Source organism: Phalangium opilio, unplaced genomic scaffold (assembly GCF_054372755.1).
Source record: "Phalangium opilio isolate 3A_F unplaced genomic scaffold, DU_Popi_V2 ptg000105l_1, whole genome shotgun sequence".
In the NCBI taxonomy this organism is placed as follows: domain Eukaryota; kingdom Metazoa; phylum Arthropoda; class Arachnida; order Opiliones; family Phalangiidae; genus Phalangium; species Phalangium opilio.
Genome location: NW_028324207.1, coordinates 6,866,265 through 6,884,601, shown reverse-complemented (window position 1 = coordinate 6,884,601; position 18,337 = coordinate 6,866,265). Strand labels below are relative to the sequence as shown.

At 41.9% G+C, this 18,337-nt stretch overlaps 1 protein-coding gene and 105 non-coding genes across 110 annotated transcripts in view; all 106 read left to right on the top strand.

Moving 5' to 3' along the window:
• Nucleotides 1-18,337, top strand: part of LOC149628482 (solute carrier family 12 member 2-like) — a 223,797-nt gene that overhangs the window by 123,311 nt on the left and 82,149 nt on the right. The window lies entirely within an intron of this gene.
• TRNAR-UCU (transfer RNA arginine (anticodon UCU)) lies at nt 32-104 on the top strand. The gene has a single exon. It is a non-coding gene; the product is annotated as a tRNA-Arg (tRNA).
• TRNAR-UCU (transfer RNA arginine (anticodon UCU)) lies at nt 178-250 on the top strand. The gene has a single exon. It is a non-coding gene; the product is annotated as a tRNA-Arg (tRNA).
• On the top strand, nt 324-396 carry TRNAR-UCU (transfer RNA arginine (anticodon UCU)). The gene has a single exon. It is a non-coding gene; the product is annotated as a tRNA-Arg (tRNA).
• On the top strand, nt 470-542 carry TRNAR-UCU (transfer RNA arginine (anticodon UCU)). The gene has a single exon. It is a non-coding gene; the product is annotated as a tRNA-Arg (tRNA).
• TRNAR-UCU (transfer RNA arginine (anticodon UCU)) lies at nt 616-688 on the top strand. Its single transcript has one exon. It is a non-coding gene; the product is annotated as a tRNA-Arg (tRNA).
• On the top strand, nt 907-979 carry TRNAR-UCU (transfer RNA arginine (anticodon UCU)). Its single transcript has one exon. It is a non-coding gene; the product is annotated as a tRNA-Arg (tRNA).
• TRNAR-UCU (transfer RNA arginine (anticodon UCU)) lies at nt 1,053-1,125 on the top strand. Its single transcript has one exon. It is a non-coding gene; the product is annotated as a tRNA-Arg (tRNA).
• Nucleotides 1,199-1,271, top strand: TRNAR-UCU (transfer RNA arginine (anticodon UCU)). The gene has a single exon. It is a non-coding gene; the product is annotated as a tRNA-Arg (tRNA).
• Nucleotides 1,345-1,417, top strand: TRNAR-UCU (transfer RNA arginine (anticodon UCU)). Its single transcript has one exon. It is a non-coding gene; the product is annotated as a tRNA-Arg (tRNA).
• Nucleotides 1,491-1,563, top strand: TRNAR-UCU (transfer RNA arginine (anticodon UCU)). Its single transcript has one exon. It is a non-coding gene; the product is annotated as a tRNA-Arg (tRNA).
• TRNAR-UCU (transfer RNA arginine (anticodon UCU)) lies at nt 1,637-1,709 on the top strand. Its single transcript has one exon. It is a non-coding gene; the product is annotated as a tRNA-Arg (tRNA).
• On the top strand, nt 1,783-1,855 carry TRNAR-UCU (transfer RNA arginine (anticodon UCU)). The gene has a single exon. It is a non-coding gene; the product is annotated as a tRNA-Arg (tRNA).
• TRNAR-UCU (transfer RNA arginine (anticodon UCU)) lies at nt 1,929-2,001 on the top strand. The gene has a single exon. It is a non-coding gene; the product is annotated as a tRNA-Arg (tRNA).
• On the top strand, nt 2,075-2,146 carry TRNAR-UCU (transfer RNA arginine (anticodon UCU)). Its single transcript has one exon. It is a non-coding gene; the product is annotated as a tRNA-Arg (tRNA).
• On the top strand, nt 2,366-2,438 carry TRNAR-UCU (transfer RNA arginine (anticodon UCU)). Its single transcript has one exon. It is a non-coding gene; the product is annotated as a tRNA-Arg (tRNA).
• On the top strand, nt 2,512-2,584 carry TRNAR-UCU (transfer RNA arginine (anticodon UCU)). The gene has a single exon. It is a non-coding gene; the product is annotated as a tRNA-Arg (tRNA).
• Nucleotides 2,658-2,730, top strand: TRNAR-UCU (transfer RNA arginine (anticodon UCU)). Its single transcript has one exon. It is a non-coding gene; the product is annotated as a tRNA-Arg (tRNA).
• Nucleotides 2,804-2,876, top strand: TRNAR-UCU (transfer RNA arginine (anticodon UCU)). The gene has a single exon. It is a non-coding gene; the product is annotated as a tRNA-Arg (tRNA).
• TRNAR-UCU (transfer RNA arginine (anticodon UCU)) lies at nt 2,950-3,022 on the top strand. Its single transcript has one exon. It is a non-coding gene; the product is annotated as a tRNA-Arg (tRNA).
• TRNAR-UCU (transfer RNA arginine (anticodon UCU)) lies at nt 3,096-3,168 on the top strand. Its single transcript has one exon. It is a non-coding gene; the product is annotated as a tRNA-Arg (tRNA).
• TRNAR-UCU (transfer RNA arginine (anticodon UCU)) lies at nt 3,242-3,314 on the top strand. The gene has a single exon. It is a non-coding gene; the product is annotated as a tRNA-Arg (tRNA).
• Nucleotides 3,388-3,460, top strand: TRNAR-UCU (transfer RNA arginine (anticodon UCU)). Its single transcript has one exon. It is a non-coding gene; the product is annotated as a tRNA-Arg (tRNA).
• Nucleotides 3,534-3,606, top strand: TRNAR-UCU (transfer RNA arginine (anticodon UCU)). The gene has a single exon. It is a non-coding gene; the product is annotated as a tRNA-Arg (tRNA).
• Nucleotides 3,680-3,752, top strand: TRNAR-UCU (transfer RNA arginine (anticodon UCU)). Its single transcript has one exon. It is a non-coding gene; the product is annotated as a tRNA-Arg (tRNA).
• Nucleotides 3,826-3,898, top strand: TRNAR-UCU (transfer RNA arginine (anticodon UCU)). Its single transcript has one exon. It is a non-coding gene; the product is annotated as a tRNA-Arg (tRNA).
• Nucleotides 3,972-4,044, top strand: TRNAR-UCU (transfer RNA arginine (anticodon UCU)). The gene has a single exon. It is a non-coding gene; the product is annotated as a tRNA-Arg (tRNA).
• Nucleotides 4,118-4,189, top strand: TRNAR-UCU (transfer RNA arginine (anticodon UCU)). The gene has a single exon. It is a non-coding gene; the product is annotated as a tRNA-Arg (tRNA).
• TRNAR-UCU (transfer RNA arginine (anticodon UCU)) lies at nt 4,269-4,335 on the top strand. Its single transcript has one exon. It is a non-coding gene; the product is annotated as a tRNA-Arg (tRNA).
• TRNAR-UCU (transfer RNA arginine (anticodon UCU)) lies at nt 4,409-4,481 on the top strand. Its single transcript has one exon. It is a non-coding gene; the product is annotated as a tRNA-Arg (tRNA).
• Nucleotides 4,555-4,626, top strand: TRNAR-UCU (transfer RNA arginine (anticodon UCU)). Its single transcript has one exon. It is a non-coding gene; the product is annotated as a tRNA-Arg (tRNA).
• On the top strand, nt 4,700-4,772 carry TRNAR-UCU (transfer RNA arginine (anticodon UCU)). The gene has a single exon. It is a non-coding gene; the product is annotated as a tRNA-Arg (tRNA).
• On the top strand, nt 4,846-4,918 carry TRNAR-UCU (transfer RNA arginine (anticodon UCU)). Its single transcript has one exon. It is a non-coding gene; the product is annotated as a tRNA-Arg (tRNA).
• Nucleotides 4,992-5,064, top strand: TRNAR-UCU (transfer RNA arginine (anticodon UCU)). Its single transcript has one exon. It is a non-coding gene; the product is annotated as a tRNA-Arg (tRNA).
• TRNAR-UCU (transfer RNA arginine (anticodon UCU)) lies at nt 5,138-5,210 on the top strand. Its single transcript has one exon. It is a non-coding gene; the product is annotated as a tRNA-Arg (tRNA).
• On the top strand, nt 5,430-5,502 carry TRNAR-UCU (transfer RNA arginine (anticodon UCU)). Its single transcript has one exon. It is a non-coding gene; the product is annotated as a tRNA-Arg (tRNA).
• On the top strand, nt 5,576-5,648 carry TRNAR-UCU (transfer RNA arginine (anticodon UCU)). The gene has a single exon. It is a non-coding gene; the product is annotated as a tRNA-Arg (tRNA).
• On the top strand, nt 5,722-5,794 carry TRNAR-UCU (transfer RNA arginine (anticodon UCU)). Its single transcript has one exon. It is a non-coding gene; the product is annotated as a tRNA-Arg (tRNA).
• TRNAR-UCU (transfer RNA arginine (anticodon UCU)) lies at nt 5,868-5,940 on the top strand. Its single transcript has one exon. It is a non-coding gene; the product is annotated as a tRNA-Arg (tRNA).
• TRNAR-UCU (transfer RNA arginine (anticodon UCU)) lies at nt 6,014-6,086 on the top strand. The gene has a single exon. It is a non-coding gene; the product is annotated as a tRNA-Arg (tRNA).
• Nucleotides 6,305-6,377, top strand: TRNAR-UCU (transfer RNA arginine (anticodon UCU)). The gene has a single exon. It is a non-coding gene; the product is annotated as a tRNA-Arg (tRNA).
• Nucleotides 6,451-6,523, top strand: TRNAR-UCU (transfer RNA arginine (anticodon UCU)). The gene has a single exon. It is a non-coding gene; the product is annotated as a tRNA-Arg (tRNA).
• On the top strand, nt 6,597-6,669 carry TRNAR-UCU (transfer RNA arginine (anticodon UCU)). The gene has a single exon. It is a non-coding gene; the product is annotated as a tRNA-Arg (tRNA).
• TRNAR-UCU (transfer RNA arginine (anticodon UCU)) lies at nt 6,743-6,815 on the top strand. The gene has a single exon. It is a non-coding gene; the product is annotated as a tRNA-Arg (tRNA).
• Nucleotides 6,889-6,961, top strand: TRNAR-UCU (transfer RNA arginine (anticodon UCU)). Its single transcript has one exon. It is a non-coding gene; the product is annotated as a tRNA-Arg (tRNA).
• On the top strand, nt 7,035-7,106 carry TRNAR-UCU (transfer RNA arginine (anticodon UCU)). Its single transcript has one exon. It is a non-coding gene; the product is annotated as a tRNA-Arg (tRNA).
• Nucleotides 7,180-7,252, top strand: TRNAR-UCU (transfer RNA arginine (anticodon UCU)). Its single transcript has one exon. It is a non-coding gene; the product is annotated as a tRNA-Arg (tRNA).
• Nucleotides 7,325-7,397, top strand: TRNAR-UCU (transfer RNA arginine (anticodon UCU)). The gene has a single exon. It is a non-coding gene; the product is annotated as a tRNA-Arg (tRNA).
• TRNAR-UCU (transfer RNA arginine (anticodon UCU)) lies at nt 7,471-7,543 on the top strand. The gene has a single exon. It is a non-coding gene; the product is annotated as a tRNA-Arg (tRNA).
• Nucleotides 7,617-7,689, top strand: TRNAR-UCU (transfer RNA arginine (anticodon UCU)). The gene has a single exon. It is a non-coding gene; the product is annotated as a tRNA-Arg (tRNA).
• TRNAR-UCU (transfer RNA arginine (anticodon UCU)) lies at nt 7,763-7,835 on the top strand. Its single transcript has one exon. It is a non-coding gene; the product is annotated as a tRNA-Arg (tRNA).
• TRNAR-UCU (transfer RNA arginine (anticodon UCU)) lies at nt 7,909-7,981 on the top strand. Its single transcript has one exon. It is a non-coding gene; the product is annotated as a tRNA-Arg (tRNA).
• TRNAR-UCU (transfer RNA arginine (anticodon UCU)) lies at nt 8,055-8,126 on the top strand. The gene has a single exon. It is a non-coding gene; the product is annotated as a tRNA-Arg (tRNA).
• Nucleotides 8,346-8,418, top strand: TRNAR-UCU (transfer RNA arginine (anticodon UCU)). Its single transcript has one exon. It is a non-coding gene; the product is annotated as a tRNA-Arg (tRNA).
• TRNAR-UCU (transfer RNA arginine (anticodon UCU)) lies at nt 8,491-8,563 on the top strand. Its single transcript has one exon. It is a non-coding gene; the product is annotated as a tRNA-Arg (tRNA).
• On the top strand, nt 8,637-8,709 carry TRNAR-UCU (transfer RNA arginine (anticodon UCU)). Its single transcript has one exon. It is a non-coding gene; the product is annotated as a tRNA-Arg (tRNA).
• On the top strand, nt 8,783-8,855 carry TRNAR-UCU (transfer RNA arginine (anticodon UCU)). Its single transcript has one exon. It is a non-coding gene; the product is annotated as a tRNA-Arg (tRNA).
• TRNAR-UCU (transfer RNA arginine (anticodon UCU)) lies at nt 8,929-9,001 on the top strand. Its single transcript has one exon. It is a non-coding gene; the product is annotated as a tRNA-Arg (tRNA).
• On the top strand, nt 9,075-9,147 carry TRNAR-UCU (transfer RNA arginine (anticodon UCU)). The gene has a single exon. It is a non-coding gene; the product is annotated as a tRNA-Arg (tRNA).
• Nucleotides 9,221-9,292, top strand: TRNAR-UCU (transfer RNA arginine (anticodon UCU)). The gene has a single exon. It is a non-coding gene; the product is annotated as a tRNA-Arg (tRNA).
• TRNAR-UCU (transfer RNA arginine (anticodon UCU)) lies at nt 9,366-9,438 on the top strand. The gene has a single exon. It is a non-coding gene; the product is annotated as a tRNA-Arg (tRNA).
• Nucleotides 9,512-9,584, top strand: TRNAR-UCU (transfer RNA arginine (anticodon UCU)). Its single transcript has one exon. It is a non-coding gene; the product is annotated as a tRNA-Arg (tRNA).
• Nucleotides 9,658-9,729, top strand: TRNAR-UCU (transfer RNA arginine (anticodon UCU)). The gene has a single exon. It is a non-coding gene; the product is annotated as a tRNA-Arg (tRNA).
• Nucleotides 9,803-9,875, top strand: TRNAR-UCU (transfer RNA arginine (anticodon UCU)). Its single transcript has one exon. It is a non-coding gene; the product is annotated as a tRNA-Arg (tRNA).
• Nucleotides 9,948-10,020, top strand: TRNAR-UCU (transfer RNA arginine (anticodon UCU)). The gene has a single exon. It is a non-coding gene; the product is annotated as a tRNA-Arg (tRNA).
• TRNAR-UCU (transfer RNA arginine (anticodon UCU)) lies at nt 10,094-10,166 on the top strand. Its single transcript has one exon. It is a non-coding gene; the product is annotated as a tRNA-Arg (tRNA).
• On the top strand, nt 10,386-10,458 carry TRNAI-UAU (transfer RNA isoleucine (anticodon UAU)). Its single transcript has one exon. It is a non-coding gene; the product is annotated as a tRNA-Ile (tRNA).
• Nucleotides 10,532-10,604, top strand: TRNAR-UCU (transfer RNA arginine (anticodon UCU)). The gene has a single exon. It is a non-coding gene; the product is annotated as a tRNA-Arg (tRNA).
• On the top strand, nt 10,678-10,750 carry TRNAR-UCU (transfer RNA arginine (anticodon UCU)). Its single transcript has one exon. It is a non-coding gene; the product is annotated as a tRNA-Arg (tRNA).
• Nucleotides 10,824-10,896, top strand: TRNAR-UCU (transfer RNA arginine (anticodon UCU)). Its single transcript has one exon. It is a non-coding gene; the product is annotated as a tRNA-Arg (tRNA).
• Nucleotides 10,970-11,041, top strand: TRNAR-UCU (transfer RNA arginine (anticodon UCU)). The gene has a single exon. It is a non-coding gene; the product is annotated as a tRNA-Arg (tRNA).
• TRNAR-UCU (transfer RNA arginine (anticodon UCU)) lies at nt 11,115-11,187 on the top strand. Its single transcript has one exon. It is a non-coding gene; the product is annotated as a tRNA-Arg (tRNA).
• TRNAR-UCU (transfer RNA arginine (anticodon UCU)) lies at nt 11,697-11,769 on the top strand. The gene has a single exon. It is a non-coding gene; the product is annotated as a tRNA-Arg (tRNA).
• TRNAR-UCU (transfer RNA arginine (anticodon UCU)) lies at nt 11,843-11,915 on the top strand. The gene has a single exon. It is a non-coding gene; the product is annotated as a tRNA-Arg (tRNA).
• On the top strand, nt 11,989-12,061 carry TRNAR-UCU (transfer RNA arginine (anticodon UCU)). The gene has a single exon. It is a non-coding gene; the product is annotated as a tRNA-Arg (tRNA).
• On the top strand, nt 12,135-12,207 carry TRNAR-UCU (transfer RNA arginine (anticodon UCU)). The gene has a single exon. It is a non-coding gene; the product is annotated as a tRNA-Arg (tRNA).
• Nucleotides 12,281-12,353, top strand: TRNAR-UCU (transfer RNA arginine (anticodon UCU)). Its single transcript has one exon. It is a non-coding gene; the product is annotated as a tRNA-Arg (tRNA).
• TRNAR-UCU (transfer RNA arginine (anticodon UCU)) lies at nt 12,427-12,499 on the top strand. Its single transcript has one exon. It is a non-coding gene; the product is annotated as a tRNA-Arg (tRNA).
• Nucleotides 12,573-12,644, top strand: TRNAR-UCU (transfer RNA arginine (anticodon UCU)). The gene has a single exon. It is a non-coding gene; the product is annotated as a tRNA-Arg (tRNA).
• On the top strand, nt 13,300-13,372 carry TRNAR-UCU (transfer RNA arginine (anticodon UCU)). The gene has a single exon. It is a non-coding gene; the product is annotated as a tRNA-Arg (tRNA).
• On the top strand, nt 13,446-13,518 carry TRNAR-UCU (transfer RNA arginine (anticodon UCU)). Its single transcript has one exon. It is a non-coding gene; the product is annotated as a tRNA-Arg (tRNA).
• Nucleotides 13,592-13,664, top strand: TRNAR-UCU (transfer RNA arginine (anticodon UCU)). The gene has a single exon. It is a non-coding gene; the product is annotated as a tRNA-Arg (tRNA).
• Nucleotides 13,738-13,810, top strand: TRNAR-UCU (transfer RNA arginine (anticodon UCU)). Its single transcript has one exon. It is a non-coding gene; the product is annotated as a tRNA-Arg (tRNA).
• On the top strand, nt 13,884-13,955 carry TRNAR-UCU (transfer RNA arginine (anticodon UCU)). The gene has a single exon. It is a non-coding gene; the product is annotated as a tRNA-Arg (tRNA).
• TRNAR-UCU (transfer RNA arginine (anticodon UCU)) lies at nt 14,175-14,247 on the top strand. The gene has a single exon. It is a non-coding gene; the product is annotated as a tRNA-Arg (tRNA).
• On the top strand, nt 14,321-14,393 carry TRNAR-UCU (transfer RNA arginine (anticodon UCU)). The gene has a single exon. It is a non-coding gene; the product is annotated as a tRNA-Arg (tRNA).
• On the top strand, nt 14,467-14,539 carry TRNAR-UCU (transfer RNA arginine (anticodon UCU)). The gene has a single exon. It is a non-coding gene; the product is annotated as a tRNA-Arg (tRNA).
• On the top strand, nt 14,613-14,685 carry TRNAR-UCU (transfer RNA arginine (anticodon UCU)). Its single transcript has one exon. It is a non-coding gene; the product is annotated as a tRNA-Arg (tRNA).
• Nucleotides 14,759-14,831, top strand: TRNAR-UCU (transfer RNA arginine (anticodon UCU)). Its single transcript has one exon. It is a non-coding gene; the product is annotated as a tRNA-Arg (tRNA).
• TRNAR-UCU (transfer RNA arginine (anticodon UCU)) lies at nt 14,905-14,976 on the top strand. Its single transcript has one exon. It is a non-coding gene; the product is annotated as a tRNA-Arg (tRNA).
• Nucleotides 15,050-15,122, top strand: TRNAR-UCU (transfer RNA arginine (anticodon UCU)). Its single transcript has one exon. It is a non-coding gene; the product is annotated as a tRNA-Arg (tRNA).
• TRNAR-UCU (transfer RNA arginine (anticodon UCU)) lies at nt 15,632-15,704 on the top strand. Its single transcript has one exon. It is a non-coding gene; the product is annotated as a tRNA-Arg (tRNA).
• Nucleotides 15,778-15,853, top strand: TRNAR-UCU (transfer RNA arginine (anticodon UCU)). The gene has a single exon. It is a non-coding gene; the product is annotated as a tRNA-Arg (tRNA).
• TRNAR-UCU (transfer RNA arginine (anticodon UCU)) lies at nt 15,924-15,996 on the top strand. Its single transcript has one exon. It is a non-coding gene; the product is annotated as a tRNA-Arg (tRNA).
• Nucleotides 16,070-16,142, top strand: TRNAR-UCU (transfer RNA arginine (anticodon UCU)). Its single transcript has one exon. It is a non-coding gene; the product is annotated as a tRNA-Arg (tRNA).
• Nucleotides 16,216-16,288, top strand: TRNAR-UCU (transfer RNA arginine (anticodon UCU)). The gene has a single exon. It is a non-coding gene; the product is annotated as a tRNA-Arg (tRNA).
• Nucleotides 16,362-16,434, top strand: TRNAR-UCU (transfer RNA arginine (anticodon UCU)). The gene has a single exon. It is a non-coding gene; the product is annotated as a tRNA-Arg (tRNA).
• On the top strand, nt 16,653-16,725 carry TRNAR-UCU (transfer RNA arginine (anticodon UCU)). The gene has a single exon. It is a non-coding gene; the product is annotated as a tRNA-Arg (tRNA).
• On the top strand, nt 16,799-16,871 carry TRNAR-UCU (transfer RNA arginine (anticodon UCU)). The gene has a single exon. It is a non-coding gene; the product is annotated as a tRNA-Arg (tRNA).
• TRNAR-UCU (transfer RNA arginine (anticodon UCU)) lies at nt 16,945-17,017 on the top strand. Its single transcript has one exon. It is a non-coding gene; the product is annotated as a tRNA-Arg (tRNA).
• TRNAR-UCU (transfer RNA arginine (anticodon UCU)) lies at nt 17,091-17,163 on the top strand. Its single transcript has one exon. It is a non-coding gene; the product is annotated as a tRNA-Arg (tRNA).
• On the top strand, nt 17,237-17,309 carry TRNAR-UCU (transfer RNA arginine (anticodon UCU)). Its single transcript has one exon. It is a non-coding gene; the product is annotated as a tRNA-Arg (tRNA).
• On the top strand, nt 17,519-17,591 carry TRNAR-UCU (transfer RNA arginine (anticodon UCU)). Its single transcript has one exon. It is a non-coding gene; the product is annotated as a tRNA-Arg (tRNA).
• Nucleotides 17,955-18,027, top strand: TRNAR-UCU (transfer RNA arginine (anticodon UCU)). The gene has a single exon. It is a non-coding gene; the product is annotated as a tRNA-Arg (tRNA).
• Nucleotides 18,105-18,177, top strand: TRNAR-UCU (transfer RNA arginine (anticodon UCU)). Its single transcript has one exon. It is a non-coding gene; the product is annotated as a tRNA-Arg (tRNA).
• On the top strand, nt 18,251-18,322 carry TRNAR-UCU (transfer RNA arginine (anticodon UCU)). The gene has a single exon. It is a non-coding gene; the product is annotated as a tRNA-Arg (tRNA).

The window sequence follows — 18,337 nt, the reverse complement described above, 5'->3', positions numbered from 1 at the left end:
TCGGGAAACATCAGGACCTAATAATAACCGTGTCCCAGTAGTGTAGTGGATAGCATATTGGACTTCTAATCCAAAGGTCCTGGGTTCGATCCCCAGCTGGGATGTTAACCATTCATTTTACTAGAAATATGAAAACTCAACAGGATACGGGAAACATCAGGACAGAACAATAACCGTGTCCCAGTAGTGTAGTGGATAGCATATTGGACTTCTAACCCAAAGGTCCTGGGTTCGATCCTCAGCTGGGATGAGAATCGTTCCTTTTACAGGAAATATGAAAACTCAACTAGATTCTAGAAACATCAGGACCCAGTAAAAACCGTGTCCCAGTAGTGTAGTGGATAGCATATTGGACTTCTAATCCAAAGGTCCTGGGTTCGATCCTCAGCTGGGATGATAGCCAATCATTTTACTAGAAATATGATAACTCAACTAGATTCGGGAAACATCAGGACCTAATAAAAACCGTGTCCCAGTAGTGTAGTGGATAGCATATTGGACTTCTAATCCAAAGGTCCTGGGTTCGATCCCCAGCTGGGATGTTAACCATTCATTTTACTAGAAATATGAAAACTCAACAGGATACGGGAAACATCAGGACAAAACAATAACCGTGTCCCAGTAGTGTAGTGGTAAGCATATTGGACTTCTAATCCAAAGGTCCTGGGTTCGATCCCCAGCTGGGATGTTAACCATTCATTTTACTAGAAATATGAAAACTCAACAGCATACGGGAAACATCAGGACAAAACAATAACCGTGTCCCAGTAGTGTAGTGTTAAGCATATTGGACTTCTTATCCAAAGGTCCTGGGTTCGATCTCAGCTGGGATGAGAATCGTTCCTTTTACAGGAAATATGAAAACTCAACTAGATTCTAGAAACATCAGGACCCAGTAAAAACCGTGTCCCAGAAGTGTAGTGGGTAGCATATTGGACTTCTAATCCAAAGATCCTGGGTTCGATCCCCAGCTGGGATGATAGCCAATCATTTTACTAGAAATATGAAAACTCATCTAGATTCGGGAAACATCAGGACCTAATAATAACCGTGTCCCAGTAGTGTAGTAGGTAGCATATTGGACTTCTAATCCAAAGGTCCTGGGTTCGATCCCCAGCTGGGATGTAAACCATTCATTTTACTAGACATATGAAAACTCAACAGGATACGGGAAACATCGGGACAAAACAATAACTGTGTCCCAGTAGTGTAGTGGATAGCATATTGGACTTCTAATCCAAAGGTCCTGGGTTCGATCCCCAGCTGGGATGATAGCCAATCATTTTACTAGAAATATGAAAACTCAACTAGATTCGGGAAACATCAGGACCTAATAATAACCGTGTCCCAGTAGTGTAGTGGATAGCATATTGGACTTCTAATCCAAAGGTCCTGGGTTCGATCCCCAGCTGGGATGTTAACCATTCATTTTACTAGAAATATGAAAACTCAACAGGATACGGGAAACATCAGGACAGAACAATAACCGTGTCCCAGTAGTGTAGTGGATAGCATATTGGACTTCTAACCCAAAGGTCCTGGGTTCGATCCTCAGCTGGGATGAGAATCGTTCCTTTTACAGGAAATATGAAAACTCAACTAGATTCTAGAAACATCAGGACCCAGTAAAAACCGTGTCCCAGTAGTGTAGTGGATAGCATATTGGACTTCTAATCCAAAGGTCCTGGGTTCGATCCTCAGCTGGGATGATAGCCAATCATTTTACTAGAAATATGATAACTCAACTAGATTCGGGAAACATCAGGACCTAATAATAACCGTGTCCCAGTAGTGTAGTGGATAGCATATTGGACTTCTAATCCAAAGGTCCTGGGTTCGATCCCCAGCTGGGATGTTAACCATTCATTTTACTAGAAATATGAAAACTCAACAGGATACGGGAAACATCAGGACAAAACAATAACCGTGTCCCAGTAGTGTAGTGGTAAGCATATTGGACTTCTAATCCAAAGGTCCTGGGTTCGATCCCCAGCTGGGATGTTAACCATTCATTTTACTAGAAATATGAAAACTCAACAGGATACGGGAAACATCAGGACAAAACAATAACCGTGTCCCAGTAGTGTAGTGGTAAGCGTATTGGACTTCTAATCCAAAGGTCCTGGGTTCGATCTCAGCTGGGATGAGAATCGTTCCTTTTACAGGAAATATGAAAACTCAACAGGATACGGGAAACATCAGGACAGAACAATAACCGTGTCCCAGTAGTGTAGTGGATAGCATATTGGACTTCTAACCCAAAGGTCCTGGGTTCGTTCCTCAGCTGGGATCAGAATCGTTCCTTTTACAGGAAATATGAAAACTCAACTAGATTCTAGAAACATCAGGACCCAGTAAAAACCGTGTCCCAGTAGTGTAGTGGATAGCATATTGGACTTCTAATCCAAAGGTCCTGGGTTCGATCCCCAGCTGGGATGATAGCCAATCATTTTACTAGAAATATGAAAACTCAACTAGATTCGGGAAACATCAGGACCCAGTAAAAACCGTGTCCCAGAAGTGTAGTGGGTAGCATATTGGACTTCTAATCCAAAGATCCTGGGTTCGATCCCCAGCTGGGATGATAGCCAATCATTTTACTAGAAATATGAAAACTCATCTAGATTCGGGAAACATCAGGACCTAATAATAACCGTGTCCCAGTAGTGTAGTAGGTAGCATATTGGACTTCTAATCCAAAGGTCCTGGGTTCGATCCCCAGCTGGGATGTAAACCATTCATTTTACTAGACATATGAAAACTCAACAGGATACGGGAAACATCGGGACAAAACAATAACTGTGTCCCAGTAGTGTAGTGGATAGCATATTGGACTTCTAATCCAAAGGTCCTGGGTTCGATCCCCAGCTGGGATGATAGCCAATCATTTTACTAGAAATATGAAAACTCAACTAGATTCGGGTAACATCAGGACCTAATAATAACCGTGTCCCAGTAGTGTAGTGGATAGCATATTGGACTTCTAATCCAAAGGTCCTGGGTTCGATCCCCAGCTGGGATGTTAACCATTCATTTTACTAGAAATATGAAAACTCAACAGGATACGGGAAACATCAGGACAGAACAATAACCGTGTCCCAGTAGTGTAGTGGATAGCATATTGGACTTCTAACCCAAAGGTCCTGGGTTCGATCCTCAGCTGGGATGAGAATCGTTCCTTTTACAGGAAATATGAAAACTCAACTAGATTCTAGAAACATCAGGACCCAGTAAAAACCGTGTCCCAGTAGTGTAGTGGATAGCATATTGGACTTCTAATCCAAAGGTCCTGGGTTCGATCCTCAGCTGGGATGATAGCCAATCATTTTACTAGAAATATGATAACTCAACTAGATTCGGGAAACATCAGGACCTAATAATAACCGTGTCCCAGTAGTGTAGTGGATAGCATATTGGACTTCTAATCCAAAGGTCCTGGGTTCGATCCCCAGCTGGGATGTTAACCATTCATTTTACTAGAAATATGAAAACTCAACAGGATACGGGAAACATCAGGACAAAACAATAACCGTGTCCCAGTAGTGTAGTGGTAAGCATATTGGACTTCTAATCCAAAGGTCCTGGGTTCGATCCCCAGCTGGGATGTTAACCATTCATTTTACTAGAAATATGAAAACTCAACAGGATACGGGAAACATCAGGACAAAACAATAACCGTGTCCCAGTAGTGTAGTGGTAATCATATTGGACTTCTAACCCAAAGGTCCTGGGTTCGATCCTCAGCTGGGATGAGAATCGTTCCTTTTACAGGAAATATGAAAACTCAACTAGATTCTAGAAACATCAGGACCCAGTAAAAACCGTGTCCCAGTAGTGTAGTGGATAGCATATTGGACTTCTAATCCAAAGGTCCTGGGTTCGATCCCCAGCTGGGATGATAGCCAAACATTTTACTAGAAATATGAAAACTCAACTAGATTCGGGAAACATCAGGACCTAATAATAACCGTGTCCCAGTAGTGTAGTGGATAGCATATTGGACTTCTAATCCAAAGGTCCTGGGTTCGATCCCCAGCTGGGATGTTAACCATTCATTTTACTAGAAATATGAAAACTCAACAGGATACGGGAAACATCAGGACAAAGCAATAACCGTGTCCCAGTAGTGTAGTGGTAAGCATATTGGACTTCTAATCCAAAGGTCCTGGGTTCGATCTCAGCTGGGATGAGAATCGTTCCTTTTACAGGAAATATGAAAACTCAACTAGATTCTAGAAACATCAGGACCCAGTAAAAACCGTGTCCCAGAAGTGTAGTGGGTAGCATATTGGACTTCTAATCCAAAGGTCCTGGGTTCGATCCCCAGCTGCTATGATAGCCAATCATTTTACTAGAAATATGAAAACTCAACTAGATTCGGGAAACATCAGGACAAAACAATAACCGTGTCCCAGTAGTGTAGTGGTAAGCATATTGGACTTCTAATCCAAAGGTCCTGGGTTCGATCCCCAGCTGGGATGTTAACCATTCATTTTACTAGAAATATGAAAACTCAACAGGATACGGGAAACATCAGGACAAAACAATAACCGTGTCCCAGTAGTGTAGTGGTAAGCATATTGGACTTCTAATCCAAAGGTCCTGGGTTCGATCTCAGCTGGGATGAGTATCGTTCCTTTTACAGGAAATATGAAAACTCAACTAGATTCTAGAAACATCAGGACCCAGTAAAAACCGTGTACCAGTAGTGTAGTGGATAGCATATTGGACTTCTAATCCAAAGGTCCTGGGTTCGATCCCCAGCTGGGATGTTAACCATGCATTTTACTAGAAATATGAAAACTCAACAGGATACGGGGAACATCAGGACAAAACAATAACCGTGTCCCAGTAGTGTAGTGGATAGCATATTGGACTTCTAATCCAAAGGTCCCGGGTTCGATCCTCAGCTGGGATGAGAATCGTTCCTTTTACAGGAAATATGAAAACTCAACTAGATTCTAGAAACATCAGGACCCAGTAAAAACCGTGTCCCAGTAGTGTAGTGGATAGCATATTGGACTTCTAATCCAAAGGTCCTGGGTTCGATCCCCAGCTGGGATGTTAACCATGCATTTTACTAGAAATATGAAAACTCAACAGGATACGGGGAACATCAGGACAAAACAATAACCGTGTCCCAGTAGTGTAGTGGATAGCATATTGGACTTCTAATCCAAAGGTCCCGGGTTCGATCCTCAGCTGGGATGAGAATCGTTCCTTTTACAGGAAATATGAAAACTCAACTAGATTCTAGAAACATCAGGACCCAACGGTGACCGTGTCCCAGTAGTGTAGTGGATAGCATATTGGACTTCTAATCCAAAGGTCCTTGGTTCGATCCCCAGCTTTGATGAGAACCATTCATTTTAGAGGAAATATGAAAACTCAACTAGATTCTACAAACATCAGGACCAAATAATAACCGTGTCCCAGTAGTGTAGTGGATAGCATATTGGACTTCTAATCCAAAGGTCCTGGGTTCGATCCCCAGCTGGGATGTTAACCATTCATTTTACTACAAGTATGAAAACTCAAAAGGATACGGGGAACATAAGGACAAAACAATAACCGTGTCCCAGTAGTGTAGTGGATAGCATATTGGACTTCTAATCCAAAGGTCGTGGGTTCGATCCCCAGCTGGGATGAGAATCGTTCCTTTTACAGGAAATATGAAAACTCAACTAGATTCTAGAAACATCAGGACCCAGTAAAAACCGTGTCCCAGTAGTGTAGTGGATAGCATATTGGACTTCTAATACAAAGGTCCTGGGTTCGATCCCCAGCTGGGATGATAGCCATTCATTTAACTAGAAATATGAAAACTCAACTTGATTCGGGAAACATCAAAACCAAATAATAACCGTGTCCCAGTAGTGTAGTGGCTAGCATATTGGACTTCTAATCCATAGGTCCTGGGTTCGATCCCCAGCTGGGATGTTAACCATTCATTTTACTAGAAATATGAAAACTCAACAGGATACGGGAAACATCAGGACAAAACGATAACCGTGTCCTAGTAGTGTAGTGGATAGCATATTGGACTTCTCATCCAAAGGTCCTGGGTTCGATCCCCAGCTGGGATGAGAATCGTTCCTTTTACAGGAAATATGAAAACTCAACTAGATTCTAGAAACATCAGGACCCAACAATGGCCGTGTCACAGTAGTGTAGTGGATAGCATATTGGACTTCTAATCCGAAGGTCCTGGGTTCGACCCAAGCTGGGATGATAGACATTCATTTTACTAGAAATATGAAAACTCAACTAGATTCGGGAAACATCAAAACCAAATTTTAACCGTGTCCCAGTAGTGTAGTCGATAGCATATTGGACTTCTAATCCAAAGGTCCTGGGTTCGATCCCCAGCTGGGATGATAGCCAATCATTTTACTAGAAATATGAAAACTCAACTAGATTCGGGAAACATCAAAACCAAATAATAACCGTGTCCCAGTAGTGTAGTGGATAGCATATTGGACTTCTAATCCAAAGGTCCTGGGTTCGATCCCCAGCTGGGATGATAGCCAATCATTTTACTAGAAATATGAAAACTCAACTAGATTCGGGAAACATCAGGACCTAATAATAACCGTGTCCCAGTAGTGTAGTGGATAGCATATTGGACTTCTAATCCAAAGGTCCTGGGTTCGATCCCCAGCTGGGATGTAAACCATTCATTTTACTAGAAATATGAAAACTCAAAAGGATACGGGAAACATCGGGACAAAACAATAACTGTGTCCCAGTAGTGTAGTGGATAGCATATTGGACTTCTAATCCAAAGGTCCTGGGTTCGATCCCCAGCTGGGATGATAGCCAATCATTTTACTAGAAATATGAAAACTCAACTAGATTCGGGAAACATCAGGACCTAATAATAACCGTGTCCCAGTAGTGTAGTGGATAGCATATTGGACTTCTAATCCAAAGGTCCTGGGTTCGATCCCCAGCTGGGATGTTAACCATTCATTTTACTAGAAATATGAAAACTCAACAGGATACGGGAAACATCAGGACAAAACAATAACCGTGTCCCAGTAGTGTAGTGGTAAGCATATTGGACTTCTAATCCAAAGGTCCTGGGTTCGATCTCAGCTGGGATGAGAATCGTTCCTTTTACAGGAAATATGAAAACTCAACTAGATTCTAGAAACATCAGGACCCAGTAAAAACCGTGTCCCAGAAGTGTAGTGGGTAGCATATTGGACTTCTAATCCAAAGGTCCTGGGTTCGATCCCCAGCTGGGATGATAGCCAATCATTTTACTAGAAATATGAAAACTCAACTAGATTCTAGAAACATCAGGACCCAGTAAACCCGTGTCACAGTAGTGTAGTGGATAGCATGTTGGACTTCTAATCCAAAGGTCCTGGGTTCGATCCCCAGCTGGGATGTTAGCCAATCATTTTACTAGAATTATAAAAACTCAACTAGATTCGGGAAACATCAAGACCTGGTAATAACCGTGTCCCAGTAGTGTAGTGGATAGCATATTGGACTTCTAATCCAAAGGTCCTGGGTTCGATCCCCAGCTGGGATGTTAACCATTCATTTTACTAGAAATATGAAAACTCAACAGGATACGGGGAACATCAGGACAAAACAATAACCGTGTCCCAGTAGTGTAGTGGATAGCATATTGGACTTCTAATCCAAAGGTCCTGGGTTCGATCCTCAGCTGGGATGAGAATCGTTCCTTTTACAGGAAAAATGAAAACTCAACTAGATTCTAGAAACATCAGGACCCAGTAAAAACCGTGTCCCTGTAGTGTAGTGGATAGCATATTGGACTTCTAATACAAAGGTCCTGGGTTCGATCCCCGGCTGGGATGATAGCCATTCATTTTACTAGAAATATAAAAACTCAACTAGATTCGGGAAACATCAGGACCAAATAATAACCGTGTCCCAGTAGTGTAGTGGATAGCATATTGGACTTCTAATCCAAAGGTCCTGGGTTCGATCCCCAGCTGGGATGATAGCCAATCATTTTACTAGAAATATGAAAACTCAACTAGATTCGGGAAACATCAGGACCTAATAATAGCCGTGTCCCAGTAGTGTAGTGGATAGCATACTGGACTTCTAATCCAAAATCCTGGGTTCGATCCCCAGCTGGGATGAGAATCGTTCCTTTTACAGGAAATTTGAAAACTCAACCAGATTCTAGAAACATCAGGACCCAACGGTGACCGTGTCCCAGTAGTGTAGTGGATAGCATATTGGACTTCTAATCCAAAGGTCCTTGGTTCGATCCCCAGCTTTGATGAGAACCATTCATTTTAGAGGAAATATGAAAACTCAACTAGATTCTACAAACATCAGGACCAAATAATAACCGTGTCCCAGTAGTGTAGTGGATAGCATATTGGACTTCTAATCCAAAGGTCCTGAGTTCGATCCCCAGCTGGGATGTTAACCATTCATTTTACTACAAATATGAAAACTCAACAGGATAGGGAAACATAAGGACAAAACAATAACCGTGTCCCAGTAGTGTAGTGGATAGCATATTGGACTTCTAATCCAAAGGTCGTGGGTTCGATCCCCAGCTGGGATGAGAATCGTTCCTTTTACAGGAAATATGAAAACTCAACTAGATTCTAGAAACATCAGGACCCATTAAAAACCGTGTCCCAGTAGTGTAGTGGATAGCATATTGGACTTCTAATACAAAGGTCCTGGGTTCGATCCCCAGCTGGGATGATAGCCAATCATTTTACTAGAAATATGAAAACTCAACTAGATTCGGGAAACATCAGGACCTGGTAATAACCGTGTCCCAGTAGTGTAGTGGATAGCATATTGGACTTCTAATCCAAAGGTCCTGGGTTCGATCCCCAGCTGGGATGTTAGCCATTCATTTTACTAGAAATAGGAAAACTCAACAGGATACGGGGAACATCAGGACAAAACAATAACCGTGTCCTAGTAGTGTAGTGGATAGCATATTGGACTTCTAATCCAAAGGTCCTGGGTTCGATCCTCGGCTGGGATGAGAATCGTTCCTTTTACAGGAAATATGAAAACTCAACTAGATTCTAGAAACATCAGGACCCAGTAAAAACCGTGTCCCAGTAGTGTAGTGGATAGCATATTGGACTTCTAATACAAAGGTCCTGGGTTCGATCCCCAGCTGGGATGATAGCCAATCATTTTACTAGAAATATGAAAACTCAACTAGATTCGGGAAACATCAGGACCTAATAATAACCGTGTCCCAGTAGTGTAGTGGATAGCATATTGGACTTCTAATCCAAAGGTCCTGGGTTCGACCCAAGCTGGGATGATAGCCATTCATTTTACTAGAAATATGAAAAGTCAACTAGATTCGGGAAACATCAGGACCCAGTAAAAACCGTGTCCCAGTAGTGTAGTGGATAGCATATTGGACTTCTAATCCAAAGGTCCTGGGTTCGATCCCCAGCTGGGATGATAGCCAATCATTTTACTAGAAATATGAAAACTCAACTAGATTCGGGAAACATCAGGACCTAATAATAACCGTGTCCCAGTAGTGTAGTGGATAGCATATTGGACTTCTAATCCAAAGGTCCTGGGTTCGATCCCCAGCTGGGATGTTAACCATTCATTTTACTAGAAATATGAAAACTCAACAGGATACGGGAAACATCAGGACAAAACTATAACCGTTTCCCAGTAGTGTAGTGGTAAGCATATTGGACTTCTAATCCAAAGGTCCTGGGTTCGATCTCAGCTGGGATGAGAATCGTTCCTTTTACAGGAAATATGAAAACTCAACTAGATTCTAGAAACATCAGGACCCAGTAAAAACCGTGTCCCAGAAGTGTAGTGGGTAGCATATTGGACTTCTAATCCAAAGGTCCTGGGTTCGATCCCCAGCTGGGATGATAGCCAATCATTTTACTAGAAATATGAAAACTCAACTAGATTCTAGAAACATCAGGACCCAGTAAAACCGTGTCCCAGTAGTGTAGTGGATAGCATATTGGACTTCTAATCCAAAGGTCCTGGGTTCGATCCCCAGCTGGGATGTTAGCCAATCATTTTACTAGAATTATGAAAACTCAACTAGATTCGGGAAACATCAAGACCTGGTAATAACCGTGTCCCAGTAGTGTAGTGGATAGCATATTGGACTTCTAATCCAAAGGTCCTGGGTTCGATCCCCAGCTGGGATGTTAACCATTCATTTTTCTAGAAATATGAAAACTCAACAGGATACGGGGAACATCAGGACAAAACAATAACCGTGTCCCGTAAGTGTAGTGGATAGCATATTGGACTTCTAATCCAAAGGTCCTGGGTTCGATCCTCAGCTGGGATGAGAATCGTTCCTTTTACAGGAAATATGAAAACTCAACTAGATTCTAGAAACATCAGGACCCAGTAAAAACCGTGTCCCAGTAGTGTAGTGGATAGCATATTGGACTTATAATACAAAGGTCCTGGGTTCGATCCCCAGCTGGGATGATAGCCATTCATTTTACTAGAAATATAAAAACTCAACTAGATTCTACAAACATCAGGACCAAATATTAACCGTGTCCCAGTAGTGTAGTGGATAGCATATTGGACTTCTAATCCAAAGGTCCTGGGTTCGATCCCCAGCTGGGATGTTAACCATTCATTTTACTAGAAATATGAAAACTCAACAGGATACGGGGAACATCAGGACAAAACAATAACCGTGTCCTAGTAGTGTAGTGGATAACATATTGGACTTCTAATCCAAAGGTCCTGGGTTCGATCCTCAGCTGGGATGAGAATCGTTCCTTTTACAGGAAATATGAAAACTCAACTAGATTCTAGAAACATCAGGACCCAGTACAAACCGTGTCCCAGTAGTGTAGTGGATAGCATATTGGACTTCTAATACAAAGGTCCTGGGTTCGATCCCCAGCTGGGATGATAGCCAATCATTTTACTAGAAATATGAAAACTCAACTAGATTCGGGAAACATCAGGACCTAATAATAACCGTGTCCCAGTAGTGTAGTGGATAGCATATTGGACTTCTAATCCAAAGGTCCTGGGTTCGACCCAAGCTGGGATGATAGCCATTCATTTTACTAAAAATATGAAAACTCAACTAGATTCGGGAAACATCAAAACCAAATAATAACCGTGTCCCAGTAGTGTAGTGGCTAGCATATTGGACTTCTAATCCAAAGGTCTTGGGTTCGATCCCCAGATGGGATGTTAACCATTCATTTTACTAGAAATATGAAAACTCAACAGGATACGGGAAACATCAGGACAAAACGATAACCGTGTCATAGTAGAGTAGTGGATAGCATATTGGACTTCTCATCCGAAGGTCCTGGGTTCGATCCCCAGCTGGGATGAGAATCGTTCCTTTTACAGGAAATATGAAAACTCAACTAGATTCTAGAAACATCAGGACCCAACAATGGCCGTGTCCCAGTAGTGTAGTGGATAGCATATTGGACTTCAAATCCAAAATCCCGGGTTCGATCCCCAGCTGGGATGATAGACATTCATTTTACTAGAAATATAAAAGCTCAACTAGATTCGGGAAACATCAGGACCAAACAATAACCGTATCACAGTAGTGTAGTGGATAGCATATTGGACTTCTAATCCGAAGGTCCTGGGTTCGACCCAAGCTGGGATGATAGCCATTCATTTTACTAGAAATATGAAAACTCAACTAGATTCGGGAAACATCAAAACCAAATTTTAACCGTGTCCCAGTAGTGTAGTGGATAGCGTATTGGACTTCTAATCCAAAGGTCCTGGGTTCAATCCCCAGCTGGGATGTTAACCATTCATTTTACTAGAAATATGAAAACTCAACAGGATACGGGGAACATCAGGACAAAACAATAACCGTGTCCCAGTAGCGTAGTGGATAGCATATTGGACTTCTAATCCAAAGGTCCTGGGTTCGATCCTCAGCTGGGATGAGAATCGTTCCTTTTACAGGAAATATGAAAACTCAACTAGATTCTAGAAACATCAGGACCCAGTAAAAACCGTGTCCCAGTAGTGTAGTGGATAGCATATTGGACTTCTAATACAAAGGTCCTGGGTTCGATCCCCAGCTGGGATGATAGCCATTCATTTTACTAGAAATATAAAAACTCAACTAGATTCGGGAAACATCAGGACCAAATAATAACCGTGTCCCAGTAGTGTAGTGGATAGCATATTGGACTTCTAATCCAAAGGTCCTGGGTTCGATCCCCAGCTGGGATGTTAACCATTCATTTTACTAGAAATATGAAAACTCAACAGGATACGGGGAACATCAGGACAAAACAATAACCGTGTCCTAGTAGTGTAGTGGATAACATATTGGACTTCTAATCCAAAGGTCCTGGGTTCGATCCTCAGCTGGGATGAGAATCGTTCCTTTTACAGGAAATATGAAAACTCAACTAGATTCTAGAAACATCAGGACCCAGTAAAAACCGTGTCCCAGTAGTGTAGTGGATAGCATATTGGACTTCTAATACAAAGGTCCTGGGTTCGATCCCCAGCTGGGATGATAGCCAATCACTTTACTAGAAATATGAAAACTCAACTAGATTCGGGAAACATCAGGACCTAATAATAACCGTGTCCCAGTAGTGTAGTGGATAGCATATTGGACTTCTAATCCAAAGGTCCTGGGTTCGACCCAAGCTGGGATGATAGCCATTCATTTTACTAGAAATATGAAAACTCAACTAGATTCGGGAAACATCAAAACCAAATAATAACCGTGTCCCAGTAGTGTAGTGGCTAGCATATTGGACGTCTAATCCAAAGGTCTTGGGTTCGATCCCCAGATGGGATGTTAACCATTCATTTTACTAGAAATATGAAAACTCAACAGGATACTGGAAACATCAGGACAAAACGATAACCGTGTCATAGTAGAGTAGTGGATAGCATATTGGACTTCTCATCCAAAGGTCCTGGGTTCGATCCCCAGCTGGGATGAGAATCGTTCCTTTTACAGGAAATATGAAAACTCAACTAGATTCTAGAAACATCAGGACCCAACAATGGCCGTGTCCCAGTAGTGTAGTGGATAGCATATTGGACTTCAAATCCAAAATCCCGGGTTCGATCCCCAGCTGGGATGATAGACATTCATTTTACTAGAAATATAAAAGCTCAACTAGATTCGGGAAACATCAGGACCAAACAATAACCGTATCCCAGTAGTGTAGTGGATAGCATATTGGACTTCTAATCCGAAGGTCCTGGGTTCGACCCAAGCTGGGATGATAGCCATTCATTTTACTAGAAATATGAAAACTCAACTAGATTCGGGAAACATCAAAACCAAATTTTAACCGTGTCCCAGTAGTGTAGTGGATAGCATATTGGACTTCTAATCCAAAGGCCCTGGGTTCAATCCCCAGCTGGGATGTTAACCATTCATTTTACTAGAAATATGAAAACTCAACAGGATACGGGGAACATCAGGAAAAAACAATAACCGTGTCCCAGTAGCGTAGTGGATAGCATATTGGACTTCTAATCCAAAGGTCCTGGGTTCGATCCTCAGCTGGGATGAGAATCGTTCCTTTTACAGGAAATATGAAAACTCAACTAGATTCTAGAAACATCAGGACCCAGTAAAAACCGTGTCCCAGTAGTGTAGTGGATAGCATATTGGACTTCTAATACAAAGGTCCTGGGTTCGATCCCCAGCTGGGATGATAGCCATTCATTTTACTAGAAATATAAAAACTCAACTAGATTCGGGAAACATCAGGACCAAATAATAACCGTGTCCCAGTAGTGTAGTGGATAGCATATTGGACTTCTAATCCAAAGGTCCTGGGTTCGATCCCCAGCTGGGATGATAGCCAATCATTTTACTAGAAATATGAAAACTCAACTAGATTCGGGAAACATCAGGACCTAATAATAACCGTGTCCCAGTAGTGTAGTGGATAGCATACTGGACTTCTAATCCAAAATCCTGGGTTCAATCCCCAGCTGGGATGATAATCGTTCCTTTTACAGGAAATATGAAAACTCAACTAGATTCTAGAAACATCAGGACCCAACGGTGACCGTGTCCCAGTAGTGTAGTGGATAGCATATTGGACTTCTAATCCAAAGGTCCTTGGTTCGATCCCCAGCTTTGATGAGAACCATTCATTTTAGAGGAAATATGAAAACTCAACTAGATTCTACAAACATCAGGACCAAATAATAACCGTGTCCCAGTAGTGTAGTGGATAGCATATTGGACTTCTAATCCAAAGGTCCTGGGTTCGATCCCCAGCTGGGATGTAAACCATTCATTTTACTAGAAATATGAAAACTCAACAGGATACGGGAAACATCGGGACAAAACAATAACTGTGTCCCAGTAGTGTAGTGGATAGCATATTGGACTTCTAATCCAAAGGTCCTGGGTTCGATCCCCAGCTGGGATGATAGCCAATCATTTTACTAGAAATATGAAAACTCAACTAGATTCGGGAAACATCAGGACCTAATAATAACCGTGTCCCAGTAGTGTAGTGGATAGCATATTGGACTTCTAATCCAAAGGTCCTGGGTTCGATCCCCAGCTGGGATGTTAACCATTCATTTTACTACAAATATGAAAACTCCACAGGATACGGGAAACATCAGGACAAAACAATAACCGTGTCCCAGTAGTGTAGTGGATAGCATATTGGACTTCTAATCCAAAGGTCGTGGGTACGATCCCCAGCTGGGATGAGAATCCTTCCTTTTACAGGAAATATGAAAACTCAACTAGATTCTAGAAACATCAGGACCCAGTAAAAACCGTGTCCCAGTAGTGTAGTGGATAGCATATTGGACTTCTAATACAAAGGTCCTGGGTTCGATCCCCAGCTGGGATGATAGCCAATCATTTTACTAGAAATATGAAAACTCAACTAGATTCGGGAAACATCAGGACCTAATAATAACCGTGTCCCAGTAGTGTAGTGGATAGCATATTGGACTTCTAATCCAAAGGTCCTTGGTTCGACCCAAGCTGGGATGATAGCCATTCATTTTACTAGAAATATGAAAACTCAACTAGATTCGGGAAACATCAAAACCAAATAATAACCGTGTCCCAGTAGTGTAGTGGCTAGCATATTGGACTTCTAATCCAAAGGTCTTGGGTTCGATCCCCAGCTGGGATGTTAACCATTCATTTTACTAGAAATATGAAAACTCAACAGGATACGGGAAACATCAGGAGAAAACGATAACCGTGTCATAGTAGAGTAGTGGATAGCATATTGGACTTCTCATCCAAAGGTCCTGGGTTCGATCCCCAGCTGGGATGAGAATCGTTCCTTTTACAGGAAATATGAAAACTCAACTAGATTCTAGAAACATCAGGACCCAACAATGGCCGTGTCCCAGTAGTGTAGTGGATAGCATATTGGACTTCAAATCCAAAATCCCGGGTTCGATCCCCAGCTGGGATGATAGACATTCATTTTACTAGAAATATAAAAGCTCAACTAGATTCGGGAAACATCAGGACCAAACAATAACCGTATCCCAGTAGTGTAGTGGATAGCATATTGGACTTCTAATCGGAAGGTCCTGGGTTCGACCCAAGCTGGGATGATAGCCATTCATTTTACTAGAAATATGAAAACTCAACTAGATTCGGGAAACATCAAAACCAAATTTTAACCGTGTCCCAGTAGTGTAGTTGATAGCATATTGGACTTCTAATCCAAAGGTCCTGGGTTCGATCCCCAGCTGGGATGATAGCCAATCATTTTACTAGAAATATGAAAACTCAACTAGATTCGCGAAACATCAAAACCAAATAATAACCGTGTCACAGTAGTGTAGTGGATAGCATATTGGACTTCTAATCCAAAGGTCCTGGGTTCGATCCCCAGCTGGGATGATAGCCATTCATTTTACTAGAAATATAAAAACTCAACTAGATTCTAGAAACATTAGGACCCAATAATGACCGTGTCCCAGTAGTGTAGCGGATAGCATATTGGACTTCTAATCCAAAGGTCCTGGGTTCGATCCCCAGCTGGGATGAGAATCGTTCCATTTACAGGAAATATGAAAACTCCACTAGATTCTAGAAACATCAGGTCCCGACAATGACCGTGTCCCAGTAGTGTAGTGGATAGCATATTGGACTTCTAATCCAAAGGTCCTGGGTTCGATCCCCAGCTGGGATGTTAACCATTCATTTTACTAGAAATATGAAAACTCAACAGGATACGGGGAACATCAGGACAAAACAATAACCGTGTCCAAGTAGTGTAGTGGATAGCATATTGGACTTCTAATCCAAAGGTCCTGGGTTCGATCCTCAGCTGGGATGAGAATCGTTCCTTTTACTGGAAATATGAAAACTCAACTAGATTCTAGAAACATCAGGACCCAGTAAAAACCGTGTCCCAGTAGTGTAGTGGATGGCATATTGGACTTCTAATACAAAGGTCCTGGGTTCGATCCCCAGCTGGGATGATAGCAAATCATTTTACTAGAAATATGAAAACTCAACTAGATTCGGGAAACATCAGGACCTAATAATAACCGTGTCCCAGTAGTGTAGTGGATAGCGTATTGGACTTCTAATCCGAAGGTCCTGGGTTCGACCCAAGCTGGGATGATAGCCAATCATTTTACTAGAAATATGAAAACTCAACTAGATTCGGGAAACATCAGGACCTAATAATAACCGTGTCCCAGTAGTGTAGTGGATAGCATATTGGACTTCTAATCCAAAGGTCCTGGGTTCGATCCCCAGCTGGGATGATAGCAAATCATTTTACTAGAAATATGAAAACTCAACTAGATTCGGGAAACATCAAAACCAAATTTTAACCGTGTCCCAGTAGTGTAGTGGATAGCATATTGGACTTCTAATCCAAAGGTCCTGGGTTCGATCCCCAGCTGGGATGATAGCCATTCATTTGACTAGAAATATAAAAACTCAACCAGTTTCGGGAAACATCAGGACCAAATAATAACCGTGTCCCAGTAGTGTAGTGGATAGCATATTGGACTTCTAATCCAAAGGTCCTGGGTTCGATCCCCAGCTGCGATGTTAACCATTCATTTTACTAGAATTATGAAAACTCAACAGGATACGGGAAACATCAGGACAAAACAATAACCGTGTCCCAGTAGTGTAGTGGATAGCATATTGGACTTCTAATCCAAAGGTCCTGGGTTCGATCCTTAGCTGGGATGTTAACCATTCATTTTACTAGAAATATGAAAACTCAACTAGATTCGGGAAACATCAAAACCGAATAATTTCCGTGTCCCAGTAGTGTAGTGGATAGCATATTGGACTTCTAATCCAAAGGTCCTGGGTTCGATCCCCAGCTGGGATGATAGCCATTCATTTTACTAGAAATAAAAAAACTCAACTAGATTCGGGAAACATCAGGACCAAATAATAACCGTGTCCCAGTAGTGTATATTGGACTTCTAATCCAAAGGTCCTGGGTTCGATCCCCAGCTGGAATGATAGCCATTCATTTTTCCAGAAATGTGAAAACTCAACTAGATTCGGGAAACATCAGGACCCTAAAATAACCGTGTCCCAGTAGTGTAGTGGATAGCATATTGGACTTCTGATCCAAAGGTCCTGGGTTCGATCCCCAGCTGGGATGAGAATCGTTCCTTTTACAGGAAATATGAAAACTCAACTAGATTCTAGAAACATCAGGACCCAACAAAGACCGTGTCCCAGTAGTGTAGTGGATAGCATATTGGACTTCTAATCCAAGGGTCCTGGGTTCGACCCAAGCTGGGATGATAGCCATTCATTTCACTAGAAATATGAAAACTCAACTAGATTCGGGAAACATCAAAACCAAATTTTAACCGTGTCCCAGTAGTGTAGTGGATAGCATATTGGACTTCAATCCAAAGGTCCTGGGTTCGATCCCCAGCTGGGATGATAGCCAATCATTTTACTAGAAATATGAAAACTCAACTAGATTCGGGAAACATCAAAACCAAATAATAACCGTGTCCCAGTAGTGTAGTGGATAGCATATTGGACTTCTAATCCAGAGGTCCTGGGTTCGATCTCCAGCTGGGATGAGAATCGATCCTTTTACAGGAAATATGAAAACTCAACTAGATTCTAGAAACATCAGGCAGGACCCAACAATGACCGTGTGCCAGTAGTGTAGTGGATAGCATATTGGACTTCTAATCCAAAGGTCCTGAGTTCGATCCCCAGCTGGGATGATAGCCATTCATTTTACTAGAAATATAAAAACTCAACTAGATTCGGGAAACATCAGGACCTAATAATAACCGTGTCCCAGTAATGTAGTGGATAGCATACTGGACTTCTAATCCAAAATCCTGGGTTCGATCCCCAGCTGGGATGATAGACATCGGTTTT